Source organism: Hibiscus syriacus, unplaced genomic scaffold (assembly GCF_006381635.1).
Source record: "Hibiscus syriacus cultivar Baekdansim isolate YM2019G1 unplaced genomic scaffold, ASM638163v2 tig00110551_pilon, whole genome shotgun sequence".
Lineage (NCBI taxonomy): Eukaryota > Viridiplantae > Streptophyta > Magnoliopsida > Malvales > Malvaceae > Hibiscus > Hibiscus syriacus.
In genome coordinates, this window is record NW_024062778.1 from 2,127,471 (window position 1) to 2,155,310 (window position 27,840).

Sequence of the window (27,840 nt, forward strand, 5' to 3'; positions counted from 1 at the left end):
TCGAGTTGCTCACGAGCTTTTCGAGCCGAATATCGAGTAGCTAGTCGAATATCGAGTAGCTCGTTTCGGCTCGTTAAGAACTCGAGTCGAGTACATTCGATCCGAGTATTTATCGAGTCTTGATCGAGTCGATCTCGAGTAACTCGCGATCTGTCTCGTCTCATTTACAGCTCTAATCACGAGTCAAATTAGTTGGGAAGTAAGAAATCCATGGACAAATTATACATTTAGTATCTTAATTATCAATTCTATTTTATTTTGATTATTTAACTATTTGTTGTTTCAAAATCATATCTAATGTTACGCTTTATTTTTATTTTTATCACTCACCGTTAAAATATTAAGAGTGATTTTGATATGTTATCATAAAATATTATCACCTCATCATTAATTTTGTTTTAAATTCTCATGTCAAAAATTATGTTTATCTTTTTAACAACGAGTGACCAAAATAAAATTAAAAAATATAAAATTTTTATTAAGTATTGCATATTATATAGAAATAAGCAAGAATGGTTAACGCGTAGAAGATAACATATCGAACATAATGTTAGAGTTCCTGTTATTTGGTAGGAAAGAGAAGAGTGAAGTGAGGATAGTCGGTTCATTTTGTTGATGTGAAGCAGAAAAAATTATTAGATTTACTCATCTTATCACGTCATTTATAATTTTGATCAATAAATTTATCAATCTTATCCTTTTTAAAGTGAAATTTCGTCTTTTTTTTATACTTAAGGAGTAAATAGTTATTTAAAGGTTATTTTAAGATCTATGAATTTTATTGAGTGAGATAACAAATAATGTACCGAATCGAGTCTATATAATAATTTTTATTGAAACGGACATTAATGGTTTTAAGATCTATAGTGGTTATGGCCTGTGGCAGTAAGATGTATGATTTTGGTCATTGGTCAGTTCGGTTAATAATTTATCTCTTCTTTTCCGGTATTCCATGCTGCTTGTCGTTTCCATTGTTCTTTTATTTTCAAAAGAAACTATTTTTCATTTTCAGTTTTGGCCTAATTTGCAACCACCCCACGTGTACACATGTAATGCTTGTATGCCAGAAAGAAACAAAGGCATATGTCTCCCAATATGGATTTTTTCAACCTAAATAAATACTTCAAAGTATTTTATAGTACGCTTACTGTAAAAATAATTATTTAAATTATACTTCTTAGTTAATTTTAGATGTTTAAAGATTTTTTTAAAAATTAAACATTTAATATTTTTATATATTTTGCATCTAGTGTGTCACAGCCGTTAAACTCGGTAAAATTGACCCAATAAAATATATAAGTTTTTTATTTAGTTCATTAAGGCAAATTAAATTTTATTTTAGGATCTATAATCTTTTTCTACAGTGACATGGAGCACGTCACGTTGAGGTGATAAATTCTAATAAAAAATATTTTTTTATTCGAACTTTTTATATCGATGTGATAAATTTTCAAAAAAAATTTTTTTAAACTCGTCACCTCGACGTGACGGGTTCCAATAACATTATAGAAAATGTTGTAGATCCCAAAATAAATTTTGACTTGCCCTAATGGGCTAAATAAAAAATCAGTTATCTTTATTGGGCTAAATCAACCGTTAAACTCATCTATTATCTGGTATATATTAGACTTATAAATTTTTTTAAAAATAATTTTTTTATAATTTTTTAAATACCTTAAAATTTTCTAAAATATCATGAAAATATTCTATTTTTTTATAAAATTATAAAAAAAATCTAAAACTCTAGAATATCTCATTCTAACCCCGTTACTTATCATGATCAATGACAGAAAACCCAACGTTACTGATCTGCCAAAGCCCTAATGCAGCCATATATGGAATCTATTATTTCTAAAACCTAACCCCCCCCCCCCAACTGTTGTTGGTTGGGAAGCATGAATGGGGGATCTGGGACTTAATCCCAATACGGGGAGAATTTTAGTGGGAATTAATCCCAAACAGCAAGGGATTGACTGAGGGATGTTGGAAAGTGCAGTTCCATATCTTAAAATTTTAATATTTTTATCGATTATTTAAATTCATATCCTTTAAAATTTTATAACATCATATCCTCTATATTTTTAATATAATTTTTAAATAAAAAATTCGCACCCTTATATAAATTTTTGCACTGTATTGGCAAGCTGCCACCTAAGTTTTGGGGTTTAATCATTCAAATGAGCTTGTGCGTTTGAGGCACAAGTCACAGCGGTAGCTTGTGGGGGTGCCTACGTGAATAGAAAAGAATTTCGTCTGGAATCATTCATTGCGGTTATTTTTTTTTGAAATTTATTGAGAAAAAAAAAAAAAAAAATAAAAAAAAAAAGGAATAAATTACAAGTTTAGTAACTGAACTTTACTTTCTCTCTTATTTCACTCACTATATTTTAATCTTTTTAATTTTATCATTAAACTTAATACATTGAGTTTTTTTTATCACTCAACCATTTTTTTTACTAACGATACTATAAATTGACTATTATATAGATGAAAAATGACTTTTCTTTAACGCCATTAACTATTCAACGGTGGAAAGACAAAAAATCAATATATTAAATTCAGTGAAGGAATTGAAAACTTTTAAAATTCAGTGAATAAAATAAGAGAAAGTAAATTTTAGTAAGGAAATTTGTAATTTACCCAAAAGGAAAGTGTTGTTGCAGAGAAATAAGAAAGAACAAGAGAAAATTGGAGTTTGGTCCATATATTTGATGAATTATTTTGAATTAGGACCTAAATGATAAAATGCATATATCACAATCCGAATTTGGGGTTAGTTTAAAACCTAAACCTAGGGTATATAATCCACGTTATAAAACTAAAATTCCTTTATTTTTTCATTTGTTTCACAGCCGTCTCCTTTATCTTCTATCTGCCCCTTTGCTTTCTCTTCGCCGGAGTTACCTCGCCGAGCAGCGTAGTCGGCGTGGTCGTCGCCGCCCACTCCAGTTTGTTCTACTCACCGTCCCAAGCAAACCCTCCCCTCACCGTCTCCTCATCGGCTGTCGTTAGCGAGAATCGGAGTAAAAAGCCTTCCAAGTTATTCCTCACGCCGCTACCGGTTGTTACCTTCGTGGAGTGCACCGCCCACGCCGTTGTGTTCTTGCATCGAAGCGAGCAAAATCCGCCTTTCACCGTCTCCACGTCGGCCGCCGTTAGCAAGAATTGAAGAGTCCTTTCGATTACCCCTAGGGAAACAAGCCCAACCAGCCTGTGTATCGTTATAGTTGCCGCCGGTGATGCCAAGGCTGCTGCTCCTATTTTAGCTTAGGGTGAAATCCCTAGAGGTACAAGCCCAACCAGCCTGCACAGGGGCCCGTAAGACCAAGCCCTTGATTAAACCAGACCTGACAAGCCTGAGTCCTTTTCTTTTGTTTCATGGCTAAACCCCACAGTTTTACCGAGAAACAAACATGGGGTACTTGGGAGGAGCTTTTACTTGCCTGTGCCGTTCAACGTTACGGCAGAGACAGTTGGGACTCTGTTGCCATGGAACTCCAGAAGCGAACTTCCACGCTCCAACCCCTCTTCTTTACTCCTCTCTCTTGTCAACAGAAGTATCATGACCTTAAACGCCGTTTCGCTGTAAAGGGCGATGATGATAAAACTACTAATAAAGTCTCCACCACCGCCGTTCCTTGGCTTGATGAGCTCCGAAAACTCCGCGTCGCTGAACTACGTCGTGAAGTTCAACAATATGATTTCTCCATCGTGTAGATGATTATTAAATCAATCTTTTAATGTAAAAATTAATAAAATTTTCGGGGGCAAAAACTGAGTTCTCCTTGCTCTTCATTTTTTACAGATCCTTACAATTGAAGGTGCAAAAACTTAAAGAAGAGGGAGAGCATTGTTTGATAGAGAACGTAAAGAAACTGCAACATCGGATCTGGAGAGAGAGAAAAGAAGCGAGAAGATGGAAGAAGAGAATGAATCGGAGAATAAAATCCGAAGACAGGTTCATTGCAGAGAAGAGTCCGACCGAGAGAATCATTCCGTAAATGAATCTAACTCTACAGATCCGAAGGATAAGATCCCGGGAACCGGGCCGGAAGAAGCGAAATTTGAACCGGATGGATATGAAAAGACGAAGGCGACGCAGAGCGTGAAGCCTGCGGGAGGAGATTCGTGCAACGGGAGCTCTGGTAGTGTGGCGAAGGAATCGGCTGAAAACTCAGGGCGAGTTGACACGAGGGAAACCGGTGACTCGCCAGAGTCGGTGGCCGAATCTAAGGGAGAAGAACCTAATAGAGAGAGCAGCGATGTCCAGAGCACGGCGAGCCTGTCCGACAAGGAAAATAAAAATGCTGAACCGGATAATGAGGAGTTGGACCAATCTCCCGTCATCAAGGAGGTATCCGTTGAATATCAGCCGTTGACTGAGCTTCTCGAGATGTTCCGGTCTCGTAAGGTCGGCTTCCTTTTCGAGAGCCGACTCGAAAGCCAGGTAAATTAAAATATTTTTATTTTGAAAATAAATTTTAAAAGTTCCAAAATAATCGTTAATTACATTTTTTTCGAAAAAGGTGAGGGTTTTGATTGGGTGCGACGCGTGTGAGATATAGTTTCACGCTATATATCGTGATGACGTTTAGATTTTGTGATTATCCATATGAATGGGTAATACAATACTATTTAGGTTGTCAGATGAAAAATAGTTTTCACATGATCTAACGGCGGATTTATAAATAATTTTGAGAGGGTAGTTCTGCTGTACTAAAGTTATAATATACCGTAGAAATGTTCTATCAAAAAAATATTAATATTATTTTAATTTTTTTTGATAAAGTGTTATTTAAAATATTATTTATTTACTGAAAATATTTTAGTTAATGTTTAATATTAATATTTTTTTGTAGAAAAAAATGTTTTAAGTAGGTTTTTTTATCAAAAATATTAAACATTTTAGGTAGTGTCTAATATTAACATTTTTGACATAAAAATAATTTTTATGTAGCGTTTTATTAAAAATATAAAAAATATTAAAATTTTCGATAATATCTTTCTTTAAACGTATATTAAAATTGTCGTACTTGAGACGTTCTCATTTTGAGAATAGATATACATACATATATTAAAATTTTATGTTATTAATGTATGTATTATTAAAATTTTTAAATAAGGTGGGGTCAAATAAAGTTTTTGTGTATTATTAATAAAATAAATAACTAATTAAAAGAATAAATTTTAGGATAATTTTGATAGTTGACTTGATCTGTTCTAATTATGATTAAGATAAATTATTTATTTAATCATATAATTATCTTTTTTTAATTACATAATTATCATTTTAGTTTTATTTTTATCACTCACTTATTTTTAATGATGGTATTTCTATTTTTTTAATGATGATGCTATATTATCGTATGCTAACATGTTAGAATCATATTAATTTTTTTAATAATAGATAATCAAAATGTAATTTTAAAAATAATTTAAAAAATTGATAATTGAACGATGAAAATTAAATTAAATTGATAGTTAGAATTATTTAATATATAATTTTACTCTATTATTTAGGTGTAAAATCGTAATTGATCTGTTTTCTTTAGGTTAGGGGTATGGTGTAGGTTAGGAGAATAGTAACAGGTTTTCAGCTGTTTGAATTGACTAAAACATCCCTCTCAATATTTGCCCGTCTCGTGTCTATAGGATGTTGGTTCGGGCCGTTTATGGGATTAGGATATTCTTTTTTGTCTGCGGAAAAGATTTATTTATTAAAAAATCTAGAATAACGAGTCAAATTTTTTGGGAAGTTAATATGAAACCTAATAAATTTATTTTAGTAATATAAAATTAAGATATTTATTAGCGTAAAAAATGATTAAAAAATACTCATTTTTTATTTAAATTAACAAAGTTCTCTCTACTGACGTTAAAACTGAAAATACTAATATTTTTCCTTTATTGCGAAAACACTAATATTTTAATATTGCAGGAAAATTACGATAAGTTGATCCGGCAACATCTTGACTTGGAGACTATTCGTACAAGGCTTGAAGAAGGCTGGTATTCAGGTTGCAAAAGCAAGTTCTTTAGAGACTTGCTGTTGCTTTTAAGCAATGCCATTGTTTTCTTTGGTAAGCAATCCTCGGAATTTGCCACTGCCGTCGAGCTTCGACAACTTGTCTCAAAGGAGATTGCTGCCCAGATTCCTAGTTCAAGCTTATTGCCCAAAGAACAATCGTCTAAGCTGCCTGAATCCCAGATAACTTTGAAACCAGAGCCTGAAATATCACTCTCCTTGACGATGAAAACTAAACTATCAGTCCCACTGATTGCATGCCGCAAACGCAGCTCGATTGCTGCGAAATCATCGACATCGTCTTCTGGACAGGAGAAAAAGAGGCAGCCAACTTCGTCGTTGATGAATGAGAAACCAGCTCTAGATTGGAAGCAGAGAGATAAATCGACCGAGGAAACTCTTGCAACAAAGAAGAGAACGAGAGAAAGATCTACCTCGGGTGCGAGAAAAGCAAACAAAGCTTCAAAGGCTCGGAATAATATGAACATGAACAAGAATTCAGATTCCAATACCGCTGCTGCTGCTGCTACTTCAAGCAAAGGTGTATCATCAAATGAGAACTCAGAGTCCAAAGGGGAATCCAAGGGTGAGAAGGAGAAGACCAACACAAATGCGAGTTCAAAGAAGCGAAGCGCAGCGAATTTCTTAAATAGAATGAGGAATATTGGGGCATTGACAGAGACACTTAAGGGTGTTATCAGTTCTGAAAATGGTAGAGGAGATGCAAGTGAGCAAAAGAAAAACATAGGTAACAAAGGTGATCAACAGAAGGATCGAAGTTCGACAGCACGGACAGGGTCAGGTGGAAAAAGAAGGAAAGAGAAGGGAAGCCCAGTGAAGAGGAGTACAGGACGACCGCCAAAGAAGGTAGTGACACCATCGCCTGCTGGTGGCCAATCGGGTCCTGGTAAACGAGGGAGGGAAGTTGTTGAGAACGATTCAGGAGGTGGACCTGCAAAGAAGCGTTCGAAAAAATGAACAGTTTCAGTATTGATTATTTTTGGTATTCTTGTAAGATTGTCCAGCGTCATAGGCAGTTGGATTCTGTTTTGTCCACTGAATTTTCTAATTACGGTGTAGAGTGTACGTCAACTAATTATAGAAAAAGTAGTTCAGTTATTTTTATTTAAAATAATTATTTATTTGATATCGTATCTTATGTATTATCTTCTAAGAAATTAAAGTCATAACAAGGTTACTGATGAAAATTTCAACCTAATTTTGGGTTTATAATTCATCCTCAATTTTGATTCCAAAATTCAGGGACCATTCTGTAAAATAATATTAGTTTAAGTATGAAAAAGCTAAAAATCAACTTTGGGGACTTTTAAAGACAAATTTGAAGATTTTACTTTGTTTCGTAATAGCTTGGGGTAATTATATGGTAACGTCTATTTAGAATTTTTCTTTCAATTGACAGTATACATTCTATGGATTAGAAGATTTTTATTTCTGATAAGTGCAATTCAAAACATTCTATTGAAAAGAAACTCAATAATTTAGTTTTATTTATATTGTGGTTTAGTTCTAAGCCTGCAATTTTTGACTTTCTGCAGTTGAAGAAATTGAAAAGAAAATTCAACTACTGATGCAGTCTTTTGGATTTCAGTGCAGCCTGAGTTGGTGCCATACCAGTGTCCCCAAATTATGTATCGGCCATTGCTTCATAGCCGGTCTAGTAGTGGCTCACCAAAAGGACCGTAGATCTTCATCTGAAAATCGACACCGAAATGAAAAGGATTGTCTAGATAATCAAAAAATTGTTAACTTTGCGTATCAAAACATACTCGATAAAAGGCTTATAATTTAGAAAGCAAAAACATGTTGAATTATGCACTCTGAATTGTGCAAGGTCAATCCTTTATTCTCCATTCTTTATGTTTCATCCTGATAACCTTCACTAATATTGCTTACAAAAAATGCTTTAGAGTAATAGGATTTATTTTGCCTCGATCGATAGAAAACAATACTCAATGATCAATAACAAAATGCCAATACATGCATGTTGAACAAAAAATATTGCGGCCAACTTCTTTCCCAAATCAAATAATAATAATAATAATAATAATAAATCAGTAATAAGATTGATTCCATAATGGACTAACAATATTTTACAGAATCTGGTGGTAAAGTATGTTCATATTGATTACCGCTTTCACCATCAGATGCATCATCAAGCCTTGCAATAGCATTGATGAGCAATTGTTCCTGTTCCTGCATTACATATAACGGTTAAGCTTCCAACTCTAAGCAATAAAAAATATGTATCATGTATCCGAGCATATGAATCAATAATAAGCTCAACTTACTTTCAGCTTCTTCTTTGCCTTATCAAGCTCGACAACATCAGGATGACTAGTATCAAAAACCCTCTCCACCTGTTGAAGGAAGCAAAATAAAATTAGGCAACAACACTAAATGTGAATTTTCTCAATTTGGCAGTTTAAATATAGCTGGTTCTCTATAAATACCTCCTTTACTAACATCTCTGTGTTAGGTAATTCAATCTCTTTCGAAAGTTTCTTTCCAGTACCATTCTGTGAAGGCAAGAGTTCTTTTCTAGATGGGCCCCTTCACTGAACCCCGACCTCTTCCTGGTGCTGGAGCGGGATCACCACAACTGAAGGATTTCTTAGCTCCATGGAAACCATGTCCCCTTCGATAAGATATGCCAGGGTCCTCTCCATCCCATCTAATATCGTCTGGAGAAATATGTAATAGTTAGGAGATTAATATTGATCTCAATAAAATGTATACATAAACTATATGTTGGTAAGAAGTATTCCAGTTCGACGAACCAGCAAGCAAAACTATTAAGAATATTAAGGTTAATAATTTTAGTAGCTATACATTATATCTAGAGAACTTATATATACTAATTTAATAATCTTGTGCAAGAACATGGGATGTGTTCTGTTTTGGTTTAACTCAACATAACGCCTACCATACAAAAGTCAAAACATCAAACCAAGGTGTCAGTTTTTCCATAATAACTTTACTGAAATAATAACTAAATAATGGTCACAGCCAAAATAACGAGGGTTCTTTAATTTGACGCATCGATCTAAAGCTGCCCTGCTTTTATAGGCCATATGAGATTGAGAGAGTACAATACTATATGACTTTTCAATACTTCCTCAAGCAAAAAAAGCTCAGCTCAACAAAAGCTTAGCTAACAAAATTCTAATTATATTTCTGAAGAGAGATGGACACATAAAAAACCAATAACAAGTTTTGCTTTTTGCTGAAATAAATTTTAGGTATAAAGCAAAGACTTCTATATTGTAAGAATACTTCTAAACACATTCTGACAATGTTGCAGCACATAATAAAGAGTAGCTGTCTGAAACTTCATGCTAAGAAATTATATCTAATTACCTCTTTGAGATCAACCCATTCCCAGGTCTCATTTCCAGTATTTATATTATAAACCAGAGCATGTCGCCCCTGCCAGAAAGAAAATAAATAATATGGACGATCACATCACAATGGTTGTCCCTTTTTTTCCCATATGTATGGGGTAAGGGGGAGGTAAGATAGTAGGCTGCCCCCAACACCAAATTGAGAGCAGCTTCCGTAGGAGACCACCGAATTATGAAATGCCCTCCGTGGGACTCGATCCCACGACATCAAGGTTAAGACCTCCGTGGGACGATCACATCACAATCTACAGAATTATTAACATGGTTCTAAAAGGCATTTGACAACAGTTGTTAGCTGGCACTTGAACTTTGTGACACAAAAAGAACAATCCTTTTGAACAATCAGATTATGAATATTGGATGGTTTAATATCTAAACAATTTTTTTCTAAGAAACTAAAAATTGAAAAAAAAAAATTGGTTAATATATTATCACAGCTCAAAATATTGACAGATAGTAGATAGATTAAGCCAAAGCGAGATAAATAAATGGTTGCAACATTGGGAAATAAGGGAGAAAAAAATCGTCAAATAAATTTCAATTTCCAAGTGAGGTACTGGCAAAAAGGTTACAGGATGTTCAACTTTAACTAAGCATTAGGTTTCATGCATATGCTTCAATTTACACATGTCTAAAAAAGTTCCATCATCACCTAAAAAAACTCCACCTAAGATGTGTCAGAGAGTAAGGCAGAAAATGTCCCGATATTCCTTGAACATACCTCGGATGGATTATAATCAGTGATTACAGCCTCATAGAAGTTATCTTCAGGCCATCTCGTCCATGCTTTCCTTCCAATTAAGGGATCAAAAGTTGCTCCTTCATTTTCCGGAAAGCCGCCAACAAAGCCACGGTTATTGAATTGTCTACTTCCAGCATAAACTGAAGAAGGATAATGCATAACCTTTGTTGAGGATAAGGCAGGCATTGGATGACCCTGTTGGGGAGAACTATAAGTACAAAGCAGGCCAGATGGAGGCCAGTCTACTCTTTTGCATTTGATCTGTGTTTCTAAAGCAGCTACCCAGTTAGCATCCAAAGAAGAAAGCTTAAGAACTAGAAACAAGAGAGGTACTGAAACCTGTATTGCACCAGCAATGTTAATAGAAGTCACTGACTGAGATGCCTTCTGTTTCTTACGGGATGCTGAAACAGTTGGACTAGGACAAAGACTATGAATGGGATGAGATACGCTTAGTCTTGTAGACTGGTTCCCACCAGCTTGTCTCCAGTCCCTACTAGCATTACCACTATATAAGCCATTAAACAGAATACAATACAAGAAAGACTATTGAATCAATTATTGTCCCTTAAAAAAGTCAGGCTCGTTCATGAAGCATTCTATCCTTATCCTTCTGATAATATCATCAGCATTAACCTTGGCCAGAAGCTCTCTATGCTCGTCGTCTGATACCCTCAATTCTGTCCTAAGTTCTGTTATCAAGCCTTCTTTTTCCTGAAGATGCAGAATACAATGGAGCAAGCAAAGGCAATCAGCTTGAAATAAATAGGGAAGCTTGTTAAAACCAATAAGTGAAATTACAACAAAGTAAGTACCCAAGTAATGGCATCAGATTGAGCTTTAAAATCACACAGGACAGAACAGTAGGCTTCCTGCTCAAGTAGATGTATTTGGGCCTCCATGTCAGAATACATCCTAGAATATAAGGCAGCACCTAAGATAGATTTTCCATTGCCGGCAATATTACTCCCTACTGAAACTCTAGTTGGATGTGATGGAAGTAGATCATCCTCGGTACCTGTAGCTATTTCAGATTAAAATGAGCATCATCATACCACATAGAACATCCCATGATAATAACTAGTCTTCTGATACATCCCATGATAATAACTAGTATTCTGAAGCTTTTGATTGAAAGGTTTACGAGTAGTAATTTCTCTGATATGGGTAAAAGGACAGCTCTAAGGAAGTGCAATCCAATGAAACAAGTATGAATTTCTTTGATATGTAACACATTTACTAGGGGTTAAAAAGATAGTTATAAAGAAGTGCACTCCAATGAGTACACATGAAGAAGGAAATAATTGGATCTATCATGAACCTTCTTGCTACTATTATAGAAGTTCATCAACTCATGCATATAAACACAAACACGAACTCACTATGTTTGCACATCATAAAGCACAAAGGTAATGGGAAACAAACAGTATGATTATATTTGAGAAGACTGCCAGTATAACCTTTTAACTACAGCTGGTCTGGCAGGTAACCTGAATCAAAGGTCAACATTGCAATGCTACATAGACAATTTAAAGGATAATAATTTCACAGAGGAATACGAATTTTGGAAACAATTATAAGGAAAATAACATATTTTATTAACAAGTCGAAGGAACCTTAGCTACTACGATCTTCTAACAACAGCAGGAATTTGTTTATTCTCAACTACCAAGTAGCCAAAACCAAGAAAATTACGAACAAATAATTGGATAAAGAAACAATTATTTTCTCAACCAAAAAAGAAAAATGTTTTCCTTTGTCCCAGGGATTTCTATACATTTGAATACATTCCAATTAGAATTAAGAGAAAAACGTACACATTGCACCTAAAGGCTGGACATGGATCAATACCCAGAAAGCAAAGACGATTAAACCCTAAACCCTCATTACCCATTTTATGCCCAGAATTAATGCACCAATTGTCCAATATTCAGAGACAAACACAACTACGGAAAAGAAACCAAGAAACAAGGGACATTGCTTAATGCAAGGATATGAAACTAACAAAGGCAACATACCACTCTAATAGCAAACGTCACAGTCCATACCCAAAAAAAGAGATGAAGATAGAAAAGGTGTTCCATTCGTTGAATAAGAAACATAGCACCAAGAAAACCCTAACAATAAGTTGCCTCCGGAAAATGGACAGATTCAAGGGAGAGGGTGTTGACTGTATGCTCCAAAGCAATGCAACGCTATGTAATTCATATTTCAAAGGCAACTTTTAATTTTCGGTTCGAAGCAAAGCCAATTTAAAGGATCATTCTCTTGTTTTTGGAACATGTTTGATTGGTTTTTTTTTATGTAATTCATATTTCAAAGGCAACTTTTAATTTTCGGTTCGAAGCAAAGCCAATTTAAAGGATCATTCTCTTGTTTTTGGAACATGTTTGATAGGTTTTTTAAAAAAAATTAGAAAACAAGGTAATAAAAAATTGAAAATAAGATACAAATGATTTTTCAATTACAAAGTGTTGTTTTGCTGAGTCTTTCATCGTTAAAAGTTGTAAAATGATCTCTTATTATGTGATATTATTTTATTGAGTCTCTCTGTTATTAAAAAAAAATTAGAAATATTATACAAATGGTTTTTCGATTACAAAGTGTTGTTTTGTTGAATCTTTCATCGTTAAAAGTTGTAAAATAATCTCTTATTATGAGATATTATTTTATTGAGTCTCTCTGTTATTAAAAGTTATAAAATGATTACTCGACTATTCATATGTTTTAAACTCATATTTTTCTATTAAAAAATTGACAATCTAAGTTGGACATTAACCTATTGACTGATTATGATAAAATCTTATTTTAATGATGTCTACTGACATTAGCGCTGCTTTCAAACACTGACTTAACTACATAATGTTTCAAGCACTGACTCAACGACATAATGTTGATGGAGAGTCAATTCATAAAATACAACTCAAACTGTTTTAAGATCAGATTTTTATCATATCTCAATCAACATATTTATGTCTAGCTCAGAAGACCACTAATTTTTTTAATGAAAAATGACGAGTTTGAAACATGTGAATAGTCAAGTGACTATTTTGTAACTTTTAATAATCAAGAAACTCAACAAAACAATATCATATAATCAAGAGATCATTTTATAACTTTTAATAGTCGAAAGACTTAACAAAAACATCTTTATGTAATTGATGGATTATTTGTGTTGTTTATAGTAAAAAAATCATATTATTTATTTGCTAGCTTTACCATAATTTTTGTCGCCTAAGAAAATTAATACTTGTTCACTTTCATGCTAACTATTACATTTATCGATGAGTGTTCGCATACGTGGTTGAGATTCAAGAATTTAAGATTGTAAGGTCAAGTTTGAATCTTACCATCGTTACTTTTGGTGAACAATCTGCAAATTCCTATATAAATCTCAATTAAGTTTTAGATATGTCTTGGCCCTAGATTAGGGAGTCACCTTTAATCTAAACTTTTTTTCTTATGTAACAAAAAAAAGATTACATTTATAAACCCAACATTAGGTAGATCACCAAAAACAAATACTAAGTAATAGGTGAATAGCCAAATAAGTAGTTTATTCTAATTTTTATTTTGTAATCTCTTTGTATACAAAGAGTAGAAATTATGGGTGAGCAAAACTTGACTCGAATAAAAAAATTGAGCATTTTTTTTCAATTTCGAGTTACTCGAAAAATCAAAAATTTGATTGCTGTTTTGTGATTTAGTCCATGATTTTCTTATTTCTTCAATTCATCGTTTATTTTAAGTGCATTTTTTACCAAATTTGAAGCACATTCTCTTAAACCACCTTAGAATACCTATGTGATTTCAATTCATATTTTTGATAACATTTTGTTACTTTTTCAATTTAGCCCCTCAACTTTTCATGATTTCCTTATTTCTTCAATCCATTCTTCATTTTAAGTCTATTTTTTTACCAAATTTGAACCACATGCTCTATACCACTATAGAATATCTATGTAACTTCAATTACTATTTTTTACTAAAAATATACTCTCTTTTTATTTAGTCCATTAACTTTACATTTTATTCAATTTGGTCTTTTGACTACAATTGTTTGTAAATTCTTTCTTCCCATTAATTCTTTAACGTTTTTATACTCTCATCAATAATTTACCCTCAAAATATCTTCTTTAAAATATAATATTGCAAATATATTTTTATATTGTATTTGATATATTAAACAACATTATAATGTGAAAAGAATATATATATATATATATATATATATATATATATATTATGGTTAGAGAAAATAAAAAATTGGAATTAATACTTACCATAATACTATAAATAATTATAATAAAATTTGTATCGAAACTCGAATAACCCGACTCGAATTCCTTAAACTCGATTCGACTTGAAAAAATTTCAAGTTAAGTTTGAGTTGCAAAATACGACTCATCAACTCGAATAACTCGAAATTTTTTTACTCAACTTGACTTGATCAAATACTCACTACTGACAGAAATAGTTTAGAGTAATACTAATTAGTTGTTCAAACAAGGGGAAAATATTTATTATTATGGAATGGATTTTTCTTTTTGGAATAGGTGGGAGAGAAGGGCTTTGTTCATGCAACCTGCCAATCTCCATTTCCTATTTTCGAAACTTTTTTTTAATAGTACAATGTATTATATGTATGTACATATATCCTATAGACGTGATTGTTGTAATTTAAAACCTCTAGAGAAAATAATATTCTCTTTAATTACCAAGACCACTTCATTGATTCTAAAAATATGTTGATATATATATTACATTACACGTGTCTCTGTATATATATATATATATATATACACGCGCGCGAATGCAACACTTCTATTGTTGGTTCTCCATCTTATCTGCATCCCCTTTTTCTTTCATCTTTCTGCTAACTCATTCATAATTGAATGAAAACACATGCATCTGTTGTACATGTACATGAACATGAACACCGACAAAATCTGTTTTCTTGGATGCATTAGGAACTGCAATTTTCAACCTGCCATGGAAGGACTGTCACCACACCAAAATCCTGGAGCTGCATCATCATCATCCAGTACAATTACGATGGTTTCCAGACACCAGCATCGGCCTTTGATGCAGACGAAAGATGCACGGGGTTCATCTCCCAACACAAGTTTTCCTTTTCCATGGAATCGGCTGCTCAAGATGAACCCTTTTATTATGAGCTGACAAATACATTAGGGAAGTCCCAATCCCAAATCTGTTTCAATCAATACCAGAAATCTTGTGAAAACTCCTGCAAAATCCTCCCAGGAAATCAGGATCAAAGGGTAAGTTTTTTCCCCCTTCCATTTTTAGTTTTTGTTAATGGAAGAACCTGTGGCCAACTGTTTCCTTCCTTGCAGGCTCATTGTAATAAAAGATAAACTCGAATAAGGTGGACTGACGATCTTCATGACAAGTTCGTGGAGTGTGTTAAACGTCTTCGAGGTTGTGAGAGTAACCGCTAGGATTCTGGGCTTTTATAAAGAGTCTGCGAGTTGAATAATGTTTAATCCGAGTTAGTCAGAAAAATTTGTTTCTTGATTTAACTCGTTATTTGTTTAACTCGAAAAAATTTAACTCGATTCGTGTTCGTTAAAAAAATTTATTACTCGTTGCTCGTTACTCATTAATCTCACAAAAAAAAATTCTTGTTTTTTAGCTATTTGTAAAATTTAGTTAATGAATAATTAGTAAATTGTAATAACTTTTATTAATGAATAATTTAGTACATTTCTTCTTGTTTATTCAAAACTAATAAATTAGTATCAATTATTAATTAATAATTTAGCATATTTCTTATTATCTATTAACAAATTAGTTATTATTAATTTGATTTTCATTTTTAATGGAATAAACCTTTAAGGTAATTATTAAAAACTTTTAAAAAGAAACTAATGAATTGTTCGCGAATTTATCGAGTTGAGTAATACCTCAAGTTGAGTTCGAGTCAAGTCAAGCTCAAGTTAGAATTGAGTCAACCCAAATCAAATTCTAACAACTTACGAACTACTCCAAACATTAAGCACTAATTAAACACCCCTATTTATGATTGCCAATCTTTGGAATATTGCAGTAATTTTACTTTATTTGTTGCTTTTGTTATAATCATTAATAGAGGCAACTCCAAAGGCAATTTAAAACTGATGGATATCCAAGGATGGAGTAGTCTCACGTGCGGCAGTCCAATATACGATTAAGAAAATACGTTATCGAAAATGTTATTATTTTTTTAACATTTTCGATAAAAATTACCTTAAACATTATTATTTCTACCGAAAATATTATTATTGGACATTTTACCGAGTTTGGTAATATATCCGGTAGAAAGAATAATGTTTTAAATAGCCCTTTACCGGATATATTACCAAACCTGGTAAAGTGCCCAATAATAACATTTCTGGTAAAAATAATGTTTTAGGTAATTTTTTATCAGAAATGTTAAAAAATAATAACATTTCCGATAGCACATTTCCTTAGCCGTATATTAAAGGTGTCCTTCTATAGAACTTCCCCCAAGGATTGACCATCTTTCATGTGGAAAGCCATTTGCAGGTACTAATTCAACAACTTTGGCTTTTGAATGTTCATCATACACCTGATTCTGAATTTGTTTCCTTATGACTTTTTTTTTGTCTTAATTCACAGAAACACCGCTTTCAAGGTACATGCCACACCCGAGCAAGGTATCTTCTAATGCATAGAATTTAGAAATGTTTAAAGGACTACAATCTAATTTAAAGTTAAGAAAAGGCGTAATTAAAAATGTTATAAAAATCATAACGTTTTCAGTTAGGCGCAATATAAAATGTCAATTTTTTCTTAACATTTTTCGTTTACACAACATCATAATATTTTTAGTTGGCAACTAAAAATGTTACATTCTTAATTATATTTTCGATTCAACTAAAAATATTAAAAAATTAACATTTTAAGTTACGCTCAACAAAAAATGTTATGTTTTCTATAACATTTTCGATTACGCCTATTTCATAATCTTAAATTAAGCTGCGTCAGAACATAACTTCTCATAATAATTACTTTCCAATGCATGATATTTAATGGTGCTCATTGATGTATCTCGTTTTGTGGTCACAGTAAAATCAAAAGAAATATCAACTGATTTAACTCATATTGATGTCTAAACGTTAGCTTCTTAATTCCTTAAACTCTCCTAATACGGGACGGATTTATAAAATTTAAGGAAAAAAATTAAATTACTTATAAAAAATATAAAAAGATCTAAAATAATTACTTGAAATTTTCAGAGACGATATCTTCAACCATTCCCCTCGATCTATCCTTATTTCCATATATCCAAATACATGTCCCTTTCCTTTTCCTGAAATTTACATCAAATTAATTTTGTTTTTGGACCAAGTTATCGAATTTGAATGCAATCTGTGTTGGCAGGGGTTTGCACCTCACGGAAGCATTGCAACTTTATTTGGATGCCCAGAGACGTATTCATGAACAATTAGAGGTGTTTTACTTATTAGTTATTAATTTTAATTTTAATTGATGATTAAGTTTAATTTTATTATAATTTTATCGGTTGAAGGTTACATGATAATTAAGTTTATTTAATACCTAAATATTTATTTTAGGTAAGAAATTTTATTGAAATATATTTTTATTGACTAAGTATTTGACTATATAAATATGAAGTAGGTAATAACCTTTAGTATCACAAGAGAGAATTGTTTCACAGAATTGCAATTCTTGTGTAGTCTTTGTAATATTTAGAGTTTATGTTGTAGAGATTAGTTTTGTAGAGATATTAGGCAAGGATTTGAGATTCTTCGATTTTGGTGTAGATATCGGATTTTAGGATACATGAAATATCATATATTTGTACACTTTATTATCTCTATGTTTATAGTAGATTATTATTATTCTCATCCGTGGAAGTAGGTAACACTGGACCACATTAAATCTGGTCTCTTATACATGTCTTTATTTTTACGTTATATCGTATTAATTATTTTTCCACTTATGAATTCTTAATATTATCTTTATTTAAAACACATCTAGACATATACGAAAAACTTTTGAAAAATTCACACCCATAATCTTTGTACAGTTGCAGCAAAATTTACAGCTGCGAATTGAAGAACAAGGAAGACAACTAGAGATGATGATTTATGAGCAACGGAAAACAAATCAAAGGATTTTAGAAAAATCACAAACAATCAGTTGGTCTAGTTGGATGAGACATTAGATTTTTTAAGTAAGGTATGGAGTTTGAATTCTAGCGTTTGCGAATGGAGCAAACTGGGTTGAGATGGTCACCTCCATAATGGATCTCTGTAAAACTCGATCTAAATTAGTTGATCAATAAATCAAATACCAACTTCAATTTCAAAAAGTTCAGCAAATTCATTCAATTCTTGGCATGCAACTCAAGAACAAGACTATTAAACACAAATAATGACCTAAAGCATAAACTTATAATTGAATTTCAATCATTAGTCGAACCATATATTTTTTAATAGTTTCTTTGCAATAAGCTTAATGAATTTATATTGGAACAACTGTTGACATATGCCAAATTGTTTACAATTGACTTATACTTCTAGAGAGAAAATTGGAAATAGAATAAAATTCCATTTATTTATTTAGGCCTGGGGCGAAATGACATTTAAGGACTTCAAATAAAACAAAATGAATCTATTATAATTTATAAATACTCACAAATAAATTCTAATTACGTTCAAATAAATTGAATTTATTAAGTGATTTCAGTGATAAAATGAGTATTATTATCTCCAAAAATTTTGAATTTAAGTAGCTATACTTATAGGGTGTATATGTGTTATTCTTTAAGAAAGATTTTGAGTTCAAATCATATATTAAATAATATTTTATTGTAACATATAAAAGTAAATAAAGAACAAGAACAAGATACGTGAGAAATAAAAGAGAATTTATATTGTTTTCTCAATGTGAAGAATATTGAGAGATTTCTTCAACTTTTTTATTTATATTGAGGGATTAGGGTTCGTCCCCAAATCTGCTGCTCGATTGTTCGGTTTTCTCTAATAGCTTGGTGAGATCGATTTTTTTCTCTATTAGATGTGTTATTTATTTCTGTTATAGATTGATTGTTGTTTCATTCTTGAGTTCTTCAGTTTTCTTATGAGCTGAGTTTCAAAGTCTTGAGATACTATTCTCCCCTGTGTGAGTATCTAGATGATTTAGTTTGTTCTGGTGTTTTAATCGCAATAGCTAATACTGCATGCAAGATGTTTGTGAAAAGGCCATAGTAAATCAGTCTTTTAATTCATCAAGTTTGGTGCTCGAGCTACTTTGTCAAGATTCTCAGAGAAGTTTACTACCACAAATTATAAATCAATTTGAGAGTAACTAATCTCATTGAAAGTGTAACATCCCAAACTACGGGTTAGTGGCTAAATTGTAAAACTTTAGAATTTGGTGATTAAAATAAAATAGTTGAATAGTTCAAGAATTTATTTGGAGATGTTTTATGAAGGGTTGTTAGTAATTATTAAAGGAATTAAAGGGAAAAATTGTCATTTGACTTAGAAATGATAAAATAAGGATATATATGGGGATAAGGTTGAGAGATTTCTCCATAAATCTCTTCTTCTTCTTCTTCTCCACTGTGAACCCAAGGGAGCAAAGGTGAGTTTTCTGATTTGCTGATTATTTGTTGATTTTAAGAGTGAGTTTTGATCCTTAGGAGATACTTAAGCTTAAGGGAAGCTTAAGTTGTCTTATAATCAAAAGATGAAGAAGTTATGAGATATTAAAGATAAGAGGTTTCAAAATGAATTTCTGGAAAAGAGTTAATAAATGAATTTGGAGATGGAATTTGACTTGTCATCAACTAAATTAAGAGATATGAAGTGATAGAATTGGAATTAGAACATCTTGAAAATTTGGTATTATTATTGATTTGTATATGGAGAATAGGATTTTGAGGTTTAAGATGTGATAAATGAGTATAAATTGGTTTAAAAGTATGTGGATGTGAGTTAAGATTATGCAAGGGGATGAAATATGAAGTTTTTGAGCTAAGTTGAGTAATTTTCGTGCAAAAAATATGAATTTTGGGCTGGTGTGTATCGGTACACATTCAACATGTACTGATGCATCAATGGTAAATTTCTAGAAATTATTCAGTGTGTATCGATGCACCCCTTTAAATGAAAAACATCGAATGTAATTTGTGTATCGATGCATAGTTGATGCATCGATACATATGTTAAGGAATGTACCGATACACTACAGAGTGTACTGATGCCTACCTTGAATAAAAGATGAAATCAACATTTCTTTTAGTCTAAGGAGTGAACAATTAGAATACTGATATGGATCCATGTATTGTTATGTAGATATAGATTGTAATCTTGTTCCGGAACCATCGAAGAATTAGGATCGACCAAAGTAAGCAAGGCTAAGGTGAGTGCAATTTAATTTGTATTTATGTTATTGATCAAACATTGGCTTGCGATGGGCCAGTGACGGAGTTACTATGGTAAAAAGTAACTTTTAAAATGTTATGTGATTCTTATGTGTGCATGAGTACATGGAAATAGGTATATGTTGCTATATGTGACATGATCTACATGCTTACATGAATATGCAATATGTGATATATGTTATATGATATGAGATTTATGGTTACACATACATGTGGTATGTGACAGAATAGAAGAAATATGTGATCATAAGAGCAATGGAATGAAGCATAATGATAATGCCCATGTTATGTGATATGAGAGCTAGGGGTTGGCATGCTAAGAGTTGAGGGTTACCTATGTTCTTCGGGACATATGGACTGATTACCTATGTTCTTCGGAACATATGGACTGGTCCTTCGGGACATTGATTGAGATGTAGTGATAGCATAGTTGTGCACAACCTCAATGTACTCACATACCTTAAGTTTTCAGTAATATACATGGGCTTATAACAAGTATTAAAAGTGTTGTTATTGTTATATGTTATCATGTTATTACTCTTCACACTGAAGTACATATGACATGATTGAATGATTTGATTATATGTATATATATTTATAAGAAATGCATTATTACTATATTTTATGTCTCACTAAGTCTATGACTTAGAGTGTAAGTTATTTACACGTAGGTGCTGAGAAGTAGGAGGATAAAAGCTAAGTTCAAGGAACAACATATCTCCAGTTGAAGATTAGATCAGAAGTAAATTACAAAATATGTTTTATTATATGATAAATAGGTTGGCATGTAAATAAAGTCAATAAATTAAGTATGTATGCTCTGATCGAGTTTTGTAATGTTTTAAATGTATTTATGTAAATGGTAACTTTATCGTGATGAAAGTTTAAGTTTTTATGAGTTTTATATATGTTTTGCCGAAATTACTATAGCAGTGCATCGGTACACTGTAGCAGTGCATCGATACACATTTTAAATTCAATGTTTTTGTGCATCAGTACACTGTAGTAGTGTATCAGTACACTGTTCATTATTGTTCATGGTACTATTTAAACAATATCTATATTATTCATACAGTAAAATACTATTCATAAAACATCTTTTGTCTTAAATTTGTTATAACGAACCTAATTAAACAGTATATTATAGTATTTTCTTAATATAAGTCCAAATGTTCTATTATTTTGTAAGAATATTGTTTTAAAAAGTCAATGTGATATCTCGGACTCATATCCAGGTCGGGTACGGGATTGGGGGTGTTACAGAAAGTGTAACATTAGCCTTGAGGATTATGGATAGTTAGAGAGAGTTTGGAAGGGTTGGAGGTGGAGATCGATATACTCAGATATCTAAATGCTACTCAGTCTTCGTCAGCAACGTGAGTAAAAGGATTCATCCGGTTACATTGAAGGAAGTGTTTAAGGTGTATGGAACTGTGATTGACGTTTTCATTGCGTTCAGAAGTAGAAAAAGACTTGCAGCTACTTCAACCTTTCTTTTGTTAGGTTTAAGAGTAAATCTGAAGCAAACTCAGTTGTTCTCAGGGCGAACGGTCGAATTATAGATGGATTCAAAATTAGAGTTTATCATAATAAAAAGGGTGCAGCTAGGAATAAGGGAACTGAGACTGGCATATTGGTAAAGAAGGTGTGGAAACCAGTTTTTAGGGATAATAGGTCTTTTAAGGATGCAGTTGATGGTGTGCATGTAGGAGGTGGTAAGCTTCATGAAAGGGTAGTATTTAATCAGACTCATGTTATAAAATAGACGGACAATGTGTTTATGTCAATATAGCCGATGACAGCATCTTGAATTCATTTTCGAATAGTCATGCTGCAAGTAGGAATATCCTTGTTCCTAGAGAGGAGTTACGGTGGAGAGAAAGTTGTTTAGTGAGGAAAATTAAAAGAATGTTCAATGAGGATATTGTACAAACAACTTTTGAGCTGAAGGATTGGATGTAAAGGTAAGTTTCTGGCATGATCTTTTGGTGGTTTTACAATTTAGTGGGAAAGATGATCGTCAGGTTTTTTGGGATAGAAGAGCGGAATGGATGAATCTTTGGTTTGATGAGCTGGAACTTATGGAAGGTTATGAGCAAAAGTTAAAAATCAAAGTATGGGTTATTCTTAAAGATGTTCATATATTAGTATGGTCTGATAAGTTTTTCAAGGAACTTGGTAGCTCGTGGGGCACAATTATATCGATCCATGAAGAAACAAGTAGAAGGGATAGATTTGATGAAGCGAGATTATTGTTAAAAGTACAATATGAATCGGCCTTACCAGAGAAGTGTAACATTATTGTTAATGGTAGAGTTTATACCATTAGAATTATACAGAGATCCAAGAAGAGAGCAGGGTTTTCATTGATGGTACTATGGCCGGTGGTGGAGTATGGCAAGCAGTTGATGTGGCAAGCAGCTGATGTAGCATAGGAGGATTCTACTGATGGTATCTGTTCCGATGCAGATTTAAATATAGATATGAATGTTGATTCGGTAAGCCAGAGGAGCGATAATGGTTTGATGGTTGTCAGATCGGAGTATGCAACTTTCAACGTGATACAAAGGCTGATGTGGGCGAAGGGTTACACGAAGTACCAGTGTTATCAAATGAGGGGCCTGTGTATCAGTGTGTAGACGAAAGTATTGGGCTGATGGAATTGAATAGGGTTATAGCCAAATCTTGGTTGTCCCAATCTTTATCCAATAGATCTAGACTAATGGATGTGCCAATTGAAAAAATATATTCGTTGCAAATTTTGGTTGAGGCTTCTTGTGATGAAACTCGTGGTGTTAATTTTGGGAAAGTTCCTACTAGTATAATATATGCTCCTAATCTAACTTTAGGGAATACAGTTACGTGTTCCACAGTGGGAGGTAATTTGATCAGTGGAAACCCTTCAAAACACGGCAAAGCTTCAAAAAGAAAGAATAAGAATGCTAGTGGTTGCAGTTTGATGGTAAAATCAAGAAGTCACCCAAATCAGAGTGAAAATTCTAGTGGGGGAAATCAAGGAGGTTGTTTGGATCTAAGAAACAAAGCAGAGGCGGCATTAGCAGTGGTTGAGGCGTTGGGCGTTCAATTTTCAATCTCAAGAGAGATGATGCTTGAGAGATTGGAATTATTGGAGCCTTCGGGTAAGGCCTGAGAACGCTTCTCATATATGCTTTATTTTAATTTGTGGGTTTTGTTATTACATGGATTATGGCCTATCTGTATTAACTTGGAATGTGAGAGGTATGTGAAGGAATGAAAAGGTTAGGGATATTAGTCAGGTTGTTGAATTGCAAAAATCGAATATAGTTTTGTCACAAGAATCTAAAGCTAATTCAATTTCTGTTTCTGTTGAGAGAAAGCTAAAAGGTAGTTGTAGCATTGAAAGGTATGCTGGTTCGGAATAACATGGAAGTAGGTATAGTTAACGTCTATGGCCCGAATTATAATGGTTTTTTTGATCAGTTGAATGAGTTTATTGATAATTGGAAGCTGTTGATTATTATGGGTGATGATTTTAACACTTTCAGATCATATTTGGAAAGAACAGGTGGGCGCGATATATCGAATTCAATGTCAATTTTTGGAAATTTTATTTCTAAGTGGGAATTGATTGAGGTACCAATTTCTGGGAGTGTTTTCACTTGGTTTAGGTGAGGTTTGAATATGGTTGCGAGTAGACTAGACAGGTTTCTAATCTCAACTAAATAGCATGTCTATTTCTGAATTTGATGCAGTGGACCCTTCCGAGAAGTCTATCTGATCACAAACCTGTTATGTTAAGAGGAAAGAAGCCTAAAAAGGTTTGCCGACCATTCAAATGGTTTAATTATTCGGTGGAAGATCCTTCTTTTTTCGATAGAATTAAAGGAGTTTGTGAAGCCAACAAAGGTAAAGGTGTGCATTTTGTGTTGATGGCAATAAAGACAGTGATTAAGGATTTGGAAAGTGTAATCCGTGCAAATAAAAATGATTCGGCCGTAGAGATTGGGAAGAAATTGATACTCTAGAGAACTTGAGTATTATGAATCCAAACAATAGTTCAGTTCAATCCGAGCTCGTATAATTGAAAGCTAGATTGTGGACAATTTTTAGGAAAGAAGAAAGAGAATAGATGCAAAAGTCAAGACTCAAGTGGTTCAGGGAAGGTGATAAAAACACCAAATTGTTTCATCTAACTGCAGCGCTAAGAGGACGTACGAATCACATTTCGTCTCTGAAAGTGCATAATTCTATGTACAAAAATCAGTCGGGGATTCAAAATGCTTTCATTAAATACTTCCAAGAGAGCTATAATGATGTGATAACTCTCCCAGTGAAGAGGTTTGATATTTCGTTTAAAAGAATTACTGAAGCAACTAGAAGGTTTATCGAAGCTCCTTTCACGGAAGAAGAGGTTTGGCTCACTATTAAAACGTCGGATGGATCAAGAGCACCAGGTCCAGATGGCTTTAACCTGGATTTTTTTTCAAGAAATTATGGTCTTTCATAAAAGTAGATGTAATGAATTTTATTTTATCAGGGGAAAGTTGAAAACTTCTCATTCAACAAATCGTTTATTGCTCTCATTCCAAAGAAATCCGAGGTTGTTGCTACGGAGGATTTCAGGCCTATTTCATTGGTAGGCAGTTTGTATAAGATCGTGGCTCGTGTTTTGGCGAAAAGGATGGCTAGTTTTATGAGATAAATCATTAGAGAGAATCCGTTTGCGTTTATGGCTGGAAAACAGATTATGGATTGTGCCCTGATTGCAAATAAAATTATTGATGAGCTGAGGAAAAGCAAGAAAGATGCTATTTTGTTTAAGGCAGATTTTAGCAAAACATATGACATAGTCGACTGTAATTTTTTGAGTCTAGTATTAACAAAAATGGGGTTCAACAGAAGATGAAAGAGATAGATTAATCTTTGTATTTCAACACCATCAATTAATGTCCTAATAAATGGATGCCCTTCTAAGAGTTTCTCTATTAAGAGGGGCCTCAGGCAAGGGTGTCTGTTGTCACCGTTTATGTTTAATATAGTTAGTGAGGCTCTTAACGGGCTGCTAAAGAAATCAGTTATGTCTGGTAGCTGTGGAGGGGTATTCATTGGTTCTGGAGTAGTAGTATCTCACATACAAGTTGCCGACGATATCATTTTCTTTTCAGAAGCAAATGTTGAAAAAATTAAAAACCTCTTACGGGTGCTTAAAATCTTTGAGGTGGCAACTGGACTTAAGCTTAATATGAAGAAGAAAAAACTTTATGGGATTAACGTAGAAGAAAGTAGGGTTATTGGATGGGCTGAATCAATCTCTTGTGGTTGGGCGAGTTTGCCTACAACGTATTTGGGTCTTCCATTATGGTACAAAAGGAATTCCAAATTAATGTAGCAACCGATTGTTGACAAATTCAGAAATTGACTTCAAGCTTGGAAAGGTAAAATGCTTTCTTTTGGGGGTAAGTAACATTGATTAAAGTTGTTTTGGTTAATTTGTCGATATATTTCATGTCCATATTTTCAATACCGAAATACATAGCTGAGTTGATTAATAAGCTTATAACTAGGTTTCTGTGGAATATTAAGTCGGATAGAGGGATTCATTGGATAAAGTGGACTAATGTTTGCGGTCTGAAATCTCTTGGGGGCTTGGGTTTTTTCGATGTGAAGTCTAGAAATAGAGCTTTATTAAATAAATGGATTTGGCGCTTTAGTGAGGATAGTGATTGTTTGTGGAAAAAGATTATAGTTGCGAGGAATAATTATGATCCAGAATTGATTCTGCCTAGAGCTGTCAACAATGGAAAATCATCTTGGGTGTGGCGTGACATTATTAACCCGACTGCTTTGTATGAGGATGGGTTTTTATCAGAGGTAAGATGTGTTATGTGCAACGGGGCCAAAATTGATTTCTGGTTAGATTATTGGATTGAATTATGTTCTTTAAAATAATCCTTTCCTAGAATATATGCGATTGCTGCTAAAAAAGTTGGTATTATTGTTGAGTTTGGGAATTGGGTTCGTGGTGTCTGCGAGTGGAAGATTCAGCTGAGAAGAGAATTATTTGTTTGGGAAAGGGCTGTTTGGAGTTAGTTCAAATTAGTTCTAGAAAGAGCAGTTTGTTATGGTCCAGGTTCAGATAGTTTAAAGTGGACAGGCTCTTCTGATGGGAAATATAATATAAAGGACTATTGCACTAAATTGGACTCAGTCGGTAAAGTGGCAGCTCCAAGTTGGAATCTGGTCTGGTTTAAATATGTACCGCTAAAAGTTTATTCTTTTGTGTGGAAAACTCTGTATCAGAGACTGCCAGTAATTTCTTAGTTGGTTAAGCAAGGTATTTGTTGCAACGTTCAACATCTATGAACATTTTGTAATTGCATTATGGAAGATCAAAATCATGTGTTGCTTCATTGTGATATTTCTTGGCAAGTATGGCAACACTGGTGTAATGTATGGGACGTCTCTATTGTTTTTCCCATGACCGTTAATGAGTTATTACAAATTTGGTTTTCTCATAAAATTAGAATGAAAGTTTGGGTTTTATGTGAATTGGATTTTTCGGCTTGATTTGGAATATTTGGTTGTGCAGAAATAAATCATGGTTCGAGGGGAAAGTATTCACTGCAGAACAGATCTTTAATATCGTTTTGTTGTAGATAGGAGTTTGGATGAATTTTTTGTGGCCATCGAAGTCTCCATGTGTCCAGGATTTTGTTCGAAGTCCGGGGTCTTTTATATTAAATTACTGCCATTGTAGAGTTCTGCCTTTGTGTTAATCTTGTTTCTCATATGTGGTTCACTGATTTGCTGTCTTTCTATGCTAGTTCTTCAGTGCTGTTTATTATGTTTCTTTGTTTCAATGTTAGGGGTTATGTAATTCAAATCGACTTGTTTCAATATTGGTCGGATTACATTTAGATGGTTTGATTGAGGTGCTTAGCTCTTTGGAGTGATGTAATTGAAGTCTCTGGTTTTTATGTAATCTTACACCTCAAGGCACACTCTTTCCCCCCCAAATAGGTTTAGGGAGGTTTTTTAATGTGGTCCTTGGGGTGGTGTACTTTGTCCCCTTATTAATACAAAGTACCTCTCTTTAAAAAAAACTCTAATACTAATAGATATTAAAGACATGATAATAAACTAAATCAAAAACTATATCTTATACATAAAATTCTAGTTGTGATACACATTCAAATAAATAAATATTCATAATAATCCTTCTTGGATG

The 27,840-nt window shown here is 33.1% G+C and overlaps 2 pseudogenes; one reads left to right on the forward strand and one right to left on the reverse strand.

Annotated features, from left to right (window-relative positions):
• Positions 1 to 2,856: 2,856 nt before the first annotated feature.
• LOC120131293 lies at positions 2,857 to 7,092 on the forward strand (annotated as a pseudogene).
• Positions 7,093 to 7,674: 582 nt separating this feature from the next.
• Positions 7,675 to 12,235, reverse strand: LOC120131278 (annotated as a pseudogene).
• Between the last annotated feature and the right edge of the window lie 15,605 nt (positions 12,236 to 27,840).